The following is a 9794-nucleotide window of genomic DNA, read 5'->3' as shown; positions in this document are numbered from 1 at the left end:
AGTCTTCCATCCGTGGAATTGATTCAGTCTTTATCTTGCTCGAGGCTTGTTACGTTTCAGCCTCTGCTTTGTTTCCAATTGATTGTTGCTGTTGGATCAAGGTGGACCCCTGTATTTTATTGGTGTCTTATGGTATGTCACCAAACCACGTGACCCACTCTATGCCCCTGCTGTATCGTGGCTTGGACTGGGCCTGCTAGGACACCAAGACCCAGAGGTTCTGAACCCAATCAGGCAAAGAACGAGAAAGCCTCTTGCTGTTGAACAAGGTTCAGACCGGGTCTTCCGACTTTTCCTCATAGGGCTGGCTTGACCAGTGGAGGCTGGTGGCTCCGATTTTGGCGGGGCTGTAAATCCGCTCTGGGTTTTAGTGAGAACTCCAAAGGAACTCTCCAAAGTGCTGAACCCTAAATGGGACCCTTTTAGAGTCTGACTGGTTCTGACTCAAACCCAGAACAGATCCAAATCCCCACGGAAATAGGAGCCACCCGCCTCCACTGGTCTCGACCAGGACTAGCAGCTGCGCGCGTGTGTGTTTGAGGAAGACAGAGACTGACAAAGGGGCTTCTGCGGAGCCGTCCGGAGGAGTCCGTTTCAGCCCCGCTGCTGCGGTTCTGCCGTTTGCGGGCTGGCCGCTCCCCCTCTCGTGGCCATGATCGCAGAGATCACCCAGCTGCTTTTTTGTTTTGGAAGAGGAACTTCCACCTCCCGCCCTTTCACTCCGCCGGAACGCAGGGCGAAGGGAGAAATAAAACGGAACGGGATCGATCATTGCGCTTTCGCTCACTCGCGCTCTCTCTCTCTCTCTCTCTCTCGCTCACTCACTCTCTCACACAAGTACACGTCATAAGCCTGCTCCGTCCCATTTGTGCATTACTCCGGAGCTCTATTTCGGACTGGCGCGGGCGCACACGGCCCCCACCCCCTTCCTTACTACTCGTTTTACAGGCTCTCTTTTTACACATAGCAGGCGCCTTTCCGTTGGCGAAGGAAGCCGCTGGGGAGATCGGCGAGCTCTCTTATCGGTCTCCCTGTGGCGGATGTTTTAAGCACACACACAGAGAGATCCCCCTCCCCGGCGGCGTTCCCTCTGTCACTCGGGCCGAGGAGGAGCCTGCGCTGCGCCCCTGGTGTTTGCGCGTCTTTGCGCGCCCTCTCGCATCCACGTGGCTTTCTCGGGGAGGGAGCGCTATATTAGGCAGGCAGGCAGCCGGGGCTGCGCGCTCGGCGGCGAGGAGAAGAGGCTATTGTTGCCGCCGCCGCCCGGGGAGAGAGCGAGCCTGAGCCCGAGCGAAAGCGGTCCCCCTGCCGAGGACCGGCGAGGAGCCGCCGCCGCCGCCGCCGCCTCCTGCTTGGCTCCGCGTGCGGCGGGCACTTGGGCAGGACAAAGGAGCCGGAGAAAGCGGCGGAGGTGTGGGGCGGCGAGGCGATGGGAAGTGCCGGGAAACGGGGCTGGCGGCGGCGGCAGCAGCAGCAGCAGCAACCCCAACCCCTCCGGACCTGGTGAGTGAGCGAGAGCTCGGCTTTGCGCACTAGGAATCTCCCCTTCCCGGATCGGCTTGGAAACCAGCAGAGGCGCCTCCCCAGATGGGAAGGAAGTGGGTGCCTGGGTGGGTGTGTGGGAAGCGGAGACGCAAAGGTAGGGTGGGAAACGAGGAGGAGGGGGGGAGGGGCGTCATCAGAAAGGGAAGGGGGGAACGCTTGAACGGGATGGGGATACGGTGGAAGCCCCTGGCTGCTGCACGGCCAGCCTTGCTGGGGGAGTAAGCGGGATCGGGGCCGCGGACTCTCCTCCTCCTCCTCCTCCTCCTCCTCTTCCTCCTCCTCCTCCCTCTTCCCCCGCTGGCGAGGAGATTCCGCTGCAGGAGCGGGCAGAGGCGATCGGTCCGCTCGGCGCCCGGGGGCGCAGCAGGGACGTGCTAGGGGGGTGGATCTGTGACCAGCGCTTCCCTTCCCGTAATTGTTTCCAAAAAAAGAAAAAGAAAAGAAAGACGGGAAGTGGGAGCACAGCTGTCTGGGAAGAGGAGGGCTGCTGTGGCGAGAGGAGAGCCGTGGCGGTGGCCCCGTAGCCAGGGGGAAAGGAGGCGAGAGTTCGGGCTTCTCCGGCGGAAGGTCCCGTTACACCGGAAAAAGGTTCGGCGCGTCTTGGCGCTAAAGGAAGGCTGGCGGGGAGGGAGAAGGCGAGGTGCAGCGCAGGGTCCCAGCCTGGCCTGAGAGGAGTACTCACGCTGCTCCCTGCCCTACAAACCTCGCGGTCTGTTTCTAAACGGGGAGGGGGCGTCGAGGGGGGAGCAGTTCGCCTTCCGGGCGTGAATCGAGCCTCGTGGGTGGGGGCGTCGGTCGGTGGCATGGGGGGGTGCGTGTAAGAAATCCTAAACTTTCTAGCTCGGATCGAAAGTAGGGTTCTCCCCTCCCCCCCGCCCCGCATTCCAGTGTCTCTGCGTTTAGGCGATTTGAGGAAGGGGCTGTGCGCCTTTGCCCAGCCCGCCCTCGTCCTTTTGAGTCTGGGCGGCGCATTCTCGGAGCCTTTTATCTCGCCCGCTTTCTTATCTCTTCTTCCAGTCCTGTTTTGCCCGAAAAGAGAGAGCGAGAGCGAGAAGAGCAGTAGAAGCTGGTGGCTCCGGTGGGAGTGGGGCCACGAATCCGCTCTGGGTTTCAGTCAGAAGCCGTCAAAACTCGAAAGGAGCCACCCGAGGTGCTGAGCACAGGGTGGGGATTGTGTTCAGCACCTTGGATAGTTCCTCAAGAATTCGGACTGAAGCCCAGAGCAGATTTACAGCCCCACCGGCATCGGAGTCACCAGCCTCCACTGAACCAAAGGGAGTTCTCGCTCGTTCTCTATATGAAAACCCCCCCATTGGCTCTAAAAGGGAGAGGGAGGCACAGTTATTCTTTTGGCCCTCGGGAGGGGCGATTTTTGGATTGGGGGAAGGACTTGACGGAAACAGCAGCAGCGAGTTACGAACTCATCCAGGCCGTTTGAGAAAGGGGTGGGGGGGGGGTTGGTTAACTTTTGCGGTCGCCCCGCACGCCTCAAGCGGAAGGAAACGCGCCGCCACCGCTTCTTGTTGCGCGCTTCACACAGGAAAGGGGCCCCGTGCCACGTGCTGAGCTTTCCGTTGCAACTCGAAAAGCAGCCGAGTAAAGCCAGAGGACAGTCATGAGTCGCTTCTGCACGCGCTTCCAGCCCGTTCAGACGAGCACTTGGCTGGACGTTTTTACCACGCCCTTCTCCCGATGTCGGATGCCACCCCAAAGGACCAAGGCTCTCACCAGGTGCTGCATGCATGCAAATGACAGCTGCTGAAATTCCCTTTTCTATACAGCTGTTAAAGATACAGGAGCCCTGTCCTCTTTTTCATATGGTCACCCTAAACGGCCCATGGCATGTTGATTGTCTGAATGGGCTCTTCTTCTTTTGTATTTGCATGCAAGTTTGTAAAAGACGGGGGTTGCTCAGTTCCTAAGTACATCCTTATGGGACAATTTTGAAAAAAATGGGTTGGTTATCATGACTAATATACTTAATGGTTTTTACAGAAAGGCAGTACTAAAAAGGAAAAAAATAACTTTAGGGGCCAATCTTATGCATGTTTAGACATAGAAAAGGTCCTACAATTCCCAGCGTTGTGACTTTTTTCTATCTAAACATGCGTAGGATTGCACTGTTAAGCAGCAATCCTATGCCCACTGATCTTGTAGTAAGCCTCATTGAACCCAGTCAGGCTTACTTCTGAGCAGACCTGCATAGAGACGCAGTATTAGAGTGTTCTCTTAACAAGTTCTTAGCTGTCATGTTTTATTTAAATGGTTTTTTTATCTTATTTTCCTAAATGGCCTTGGAAGCTCTGCTGAAAACTGGCACATAAATTTCTTAAGTAAATCAGATCAAACAAAGCAATTCACATATGTGAGTTCTTTGCAGACACTTTTTAGGGTAGGTAAGGGATATTGCCGTACTGTACATGGGGTTTGAGGCTGAGATAGCAGCTTGCCTAAGTCACATGAAGTGCAATGCGATCCACGTTTACTCAGAAGATAGTCTTACAGTGTTCATTAGAGGTTACTCCTTCGTAAATGTCAGCCAGAGCTGCAGTCCGAAACACGACTGGATTGGGAACTCCTGCCTCACAGCTCACTTTAAGCCTCTTGGGAAGGAAGAAAGGGGAGGTAATTACTTCCGAGAGATTAAATCTGGAGTTTTAACATGGCCTATACTTGTGTATGTGGTATTTCTCAAGACCCAAGAGCATTTTTTAGCTGCTTTCGTTCAGACTTATGTGGTCACAAGTTTGGATCAGGGTCTGAGAGCTTGTTACCAGTAATATTTGGCTTTTGCTGCCCTCACTAACAGATGTTCCTCCCAGCTGCTGTTCTCCATACCTACGAAGCAGGGGTGATGATCCTTCTTCACTCCGGGGGGCCAAATGCCATTTCAGAGAGGGTCTGGGGCCGCATTCTAGAGGGGGGTGGGGTAGAGCCAAAGCGAAACATGGGTGTGGCTGAAATCTCTCCCCACTCCCACATTTCACGGTTGCGCAACAATTCTGCACTCCTGGTCAGAAGTCAGCCGCATTAAAAGACCCAATCCTAAGCATATCTGTTCAGGAGTGAGTCACGACAGCTACAGTTCAATGCAATTGCATGTCTCCTTAGACACTCACAGAGCCATTCTGCGTTTGCTGAACGAGTGTCACCAAGCTGGAGCACTTTGAAAATCTTTTAAAATCAGATGCAGGTTTACAAATACTTCATTTTACAACCATGATTATTGGTGATTTTGAACATTCCAGTGCCATTCAAATGCGTTGCCTTGGTAAGCCACGGGTCTGGTAAGGTGCATCTGTTTTATCTGTATTGAGAGGGCAACAGCTGAGTAGCAGTTAGTGTTGGAGTAGGACCAGGCAGATCCAAGTTCAGATGCATGTTCACTGGCTGGCCTTGGGGTAGTCATAGAATCATAGAATTGTAGAGTCGGAAGGGGCCTATAAGGCCATCGAGTCCAACCCACTGCTCAGTGCAGGAATCCACCCTAAAGCATCCCTGACAGATGGTTGTCCAGCTGCCTTTTGAATGCCTCTAGTGTGGGAGAGCCCACAACCACCCCAGGTAACTGGTTCCATTGTCGTACTGCTCTAACAGTCAGGAAGTTTTTCCTGATGTCCAGCCAGAATCTGGGTTCCTGTAACTTGAGCCCATTATTCCATGTCCTGCACTCTGGGATGTCATCTTCTCTCAGCCTAACCTAGCTCACTGGACTGTTGTAAGAATAAAATGCAAGTTGCCCTGGGTGCCTTGAAGGAGGAAGGGTGGGTTAAAGAAAAGGCGGAAATAAATTAATGCGTAGATTAAAATCTTGTGGACACCAGAGAGCATGGCTTTTCTAAGGTTTTCTAGTGAGTTCATAGAGAAGTTGAAATTTGAACTGGGGGCTTAAACTTCACATTTAAGGCTTAAATTTCTTTTTGCTACTTGGAATAATAGCTGATATTCATTGGGAAGGGACATTTGTAATGCAAATGAGCTATTTGGCCGATGTCCGGCTAGTACTGGGAAAAACCCCAGTGTGGGCAGTTGAAAACTTAATATTTCCCTGATGGAGAATACAAGAATTTTGAGATAACTCCTTTAGAAAAGCAAAACAGTAGCTCTTCCCCCCACCTTCTTCTTTTAGTTTCACTTCTTTCTTTTGTTAGTTTCACTTCTTTCCTACTAAGTAGGAAATAGGCGTAAGCTCTGCCTGGCTGCCAATAACATCCTTTTACTTAATGTAATGGTTGCAATAGGCTTTAATCTTCCATTGAAACAAGAGTCACTTGAAACTTCATGTGTGGAAAAAAAACCTGGGCCGCAGATCATGTGCAGAGCGCCCTTCCATCACTGTTATGGATAATGACAGAGGGTGGGATGGCCTACAAAAGACGTTGGGACACTCTTGACACTCCTGTTTTCTAACTGGTGCACAAGTTGCACCCGTCAAGTGGTAGTGCAATGACTGAGCAAATAGGTACACATATGGCATGAGTGTGTGTTTGCATACATGCATGATGTAGAAGCTCTCTCCTTTCTGATTCTTCATAAATCAGCGTTTTGGGGATGGTTGGGCTTTTTTGGGTGTAAACATGGAGGAGTAGATGGCACTGTTTGAGAAGCAGGGAAGTTCTTTCTCCCATTGCAGAGATCTTACGGAGGAAAGCAGCAAATTAAAGGGCACTCGCCTTGAAAATAGGTCCCTGCTCTTTTTAATTATACCCGTCTTGTTTTCTGGAACAGCAAGTCTCCAGTATGATAGAAACCGTTGACTGAATAGTGTTAAGATAGAGCACATGCGTCCGCAGATATGAAGCAAGTATTTAATTGAGACATATCATGGTGCATCCTGTTTATATTGCGGTTTTAGTTTTTGCATGTTTTTTCATTATACTAGGGTGACCATATAGAAAGGAGTACAGGGCTGTTGTATCTTTTAACAGTTGTATAGAAAAAGGAATTTCATTTGTATGCACGCAGCACCTGGTGAAATTCCCTCTTCATCACCACGGTGAAAGCTGCAGGGGACCGGCCCTCTTTTGTATCTGATCAAGAGGACAGGGCTCCTGCAGCTTTAACTGTGGTTATGAAGAGGGAATTTCACCAGGTGCTGCGTGCATGCAAACAACACCTGCTGAAATTCCCTTTTCTAGACAACTGTTAAAGATACAGGAGCCCTGTCCTCCTTTCCATACGGTCACCCTAATTATTAGGGGTGTGCACAGACCCCCCGCTCCACTTCACTTGCAGATCCGCCATTTTCCGGATCGGGCCTCTCCGCCCCGCCCCCGCTCCGCCCACTTCCGCTCCGCTCCGCCCGGAGCTCCGGATCCGGATCCGGAGCTCCGTTTCCCCCCCCCATAGGCTTGCATTGAAAGCTAAAAAATTATACAACTTTTTTTCTGTTCAAGTTAGAAACCTCATGTTTGGCACCATGACACCTCATGGGGATATACACACGCATGCCAAGTTTCAAAGCAATCCCATCATCCCCTGATTTTTGGCGAATTTTTGAAAATCGGGCACTCCACACACAACATCCCTGCGAGGTGGGCAGGGGAGGAGGGAGGGAAGGCAGGCAGGCATGCAGCTGGCATTTCTGGGGGCATAAGGAAGTGAGCCAAGGATAAGCCAGTAATGCATATAAAATGGAATAAATCAATCAATAAACAAAGGAGGGGTGGAATTAAAAGCAGCAGTGTTGCTCAATAAACAACAAGAAGAACTTTTTTTAAAAGGCTATATCTGTCTTTTACCAGCAATAGGGGGACGTGCCCGGGGGAGGGGGAAGTAGCTGCCAGTTCAAGACACTGACAGCCACAGCTCTGAGAAGAAGTAAAACACTCACTTCGACTCAGAACAGGCATTGCTCCACCACTGAAAAGTGACCATTCACTTCAACTCATGATAGGCATTGCTCCACCGTTTTACTCTCTTTGGAAGGCTCTATGGCCTTCCAGTGCAGGAGAGAGTGGGGGCACGTCCACGATGAGATGCCCTAGGGGAGCTCATCCCCTTGCACCACATCGATTCAGTTGTTCCCCAAGGTTAGGGTGGGGAGCAGTGCTGTGTTTCTATCTCTTATTCTTGGCTTAGTATATGATTTCAGGTTGTGTTTGTGCATTTGGTGGGGCTACTGTGTTAAAAAACACGGGGAAAAGCCCGTTCAGATGAAGAAAGAGAAGTTTCCCAGAATCCCAAGTTACCTGTTTTGCCTATGCCCTCCTCCAACTTTGGGATCATCATGACCGGGAGCTGACTCTGCCCCTCAGCCCTTTGAAAAAGGTATTTTTCCCACCGATTTTTTAAAAACGTCTAGCCCGCGACCCGTACGATGCAGAAAGTTGAGAGTGGTCTCAAAATGACCCCCATCCACGACTCTCTGTGCACAAGAATTTTCAGAACGATAGCTTAAACCCCCCCCCAGTTGTCCCCGATTCTTTCCCTCAATGCAATCCTATGGGCGAAAAGCCGAAAACGCAGTTTGAGCCGCGCGGTTGACCCGATTTTCACAAAAATATAGCCCGCGACCCAGACAACGCAGAAAGTTGAGAGTGGTCTCAAAATGACCCCCATCCACGACTCTCTGTGCACAAGAATTTCCAGAACGATAGCTTAAACCCCCCCCCAGTTATCCCCGATTCTTTCCCTCAATGCAATCCTATGGGCGAAAAGCCAAAAACGCAGTTTGAGCCGCGCGGTTGACCCGATTTTCACAAAAATATAGCCCGCGACCCAGACAACGCAGAAAGTTGAGAGTGGTCTCAAAATGACCCCCATCCACGACTCTCTGTGCACAAGAATTTTCAGAATGATAGCTTCAAAAACAACGTAGTTATGCGCGATTATTTGCCGCAATGCAATCCTATGGCGAAATGTTTTCAAGATGGCGACCGGAGCGCTCCGCCTGAACTCGGAGCTCCGAAAAATGGGCGCTTCTCTTCGCCTTGCTTCTAGGGGGTCCGCGGTCTGCTCCTACTCCGCCTCTGGGTAAGGCGGAGCAGGCCAATCCGCTACTGCTTCTACGCTCCTAATCGGAGCGGAGCACATCCCTACTAATTATACACCTGTATAAATTTGTTTGCATAATTTTGGATGGGATCTTCCCCCCCCCCCAACTGCAACAACAAAATGGAACATCTCGGTTGACAGTCAAGCAAACAGCTCTGCGTCCGTCTCGCTTCTGTTTTAGACGCTCCAAATTCAGCAATTAAGATTGGGAATTGCTGACAGCTTGGGCCCTGGGCTCTCACGGAGCAGATGCTCTCTTCAGTGCTTGTAGCTACTGATAAATTAATAAAGGGGCTTCTCAGGTTTAGGCTGCATGTCAGCGTCCTGTTCCTGACGTAAGGACTCTTGGCCTTGTAGGCACAGGATCCCATCGCTTCGTACCCTAACAGGTGCGGCTGCCTAAGGGTTGTACATCTTGACCAGAGGGTGGGAACGATGCATGATGGGCATTTCTTGCACACATCGTCTGGTCCTTAGCTTCGCTGCTGCCCTGCTTTTCGGGACACGCGCTGAACAAATCGTTCAAGGCTGCAGGACTCTTAGCAAGCCTCCTCCGGCTCCTGTATGGCTGTGAGTTGACGTTCCAAGAAACTGCAAAGCAGGGCTGCCTCTTGTCGGCCGTCAGCTGCCTTTTCAACAGAGTCTTTCTTGGGACGGGACCGTGTGGCTTGGGAGCTGAAGGAATTGCTGAAGGCGTGAAACTTTTCATCGATTTGCACAGTGGAGGCTGGTGGCTCCAGTATCAGTCAGCGGGGTGGTGAATCCGCTCTGGGTTTCAGCCAGAACTCTAGGAGTTTGGACTGGTTCTGACCGAAACTCAGAGTGGATTCACTGCTCCATCAGCCTCTACTGCATTTGTACAGGCTTTTTTCTTCTTCTTCTTCTTTTTTTTTTTGCAACTATCCTGTACAGTTCATCTGGAGGACTAAAGCCCAGGGATGGAAGGAGGGAGATTACCAGTGCAGACTCTAGGTTTTGAGAGCCTTTGGGGCAGACACCCACAGTGGTCCTCCTCTGTCAGTGAGTCTGCCTTCTCACCACGTCACCAGCTGCTATTGCTGCTGTTCTTCATCATTGCTACCGTTGCTTGTTTGAGAAACAGAGAAGCGTTGAGCCAGTAGATGGGGGCATCTGCTCCACCTTCTCACCACCACTGTTATCTGACTGGGCCAGTCCGAGAGGCAGGCGGATGAGCAGGTTGCAACCGGGAAGAGGAGGGCAGTGGTGTAGTGGATGCAGGGCTCGCATTCCTG

General features: G+C 51.5%; 1 protein-coding gene across 2 annotated transcripts in view; it reads left to right on the top strand.

Moving 5' to 3' along the window:
* Positions 1–1412: 1412 nt before the first annotated feature.
* ST3GAL1 (ST3 beta-galactoside alpha-2,3-sialyltransferase 1) overlaps positions 1413–9794 on the top strand; it is a 160758-nt gene continuing 152376 nt past the window's right edge. Inside the window, exon 1 of one of the 2 annotated variants that reach the window (XM_063131161.1) lies at positions 1413–1503. The gene's annotated coding sequence lies outside the window, so the exon portion shown is untranslated. Of the gene's footprint in view, positions 1504–1949; positions 2134–9794 lie in introns of those variants that run through there. The other variant, XM_063131162.1, reaches the window with a different exon arrangement.

This window comes from Elgaria multicarinata, chromosome 7 (assembly GCF_023053635.1).
Source record: "Elgaria multicarinata webbii isolate HBS135686 ecotype San Diego chromosome 7, rElgMul1.1.pri, whole genome shotgun sequence".
Lineage (NCBI taxonomy): Eukaryota > Metazoa > Chordata > Lepidosauria > Squamata > Anguidae > Elgaria > Elgaria multicarinata.
This window is presented reverse-complemented; position numbering and strand designations above follow the sequence as displayed.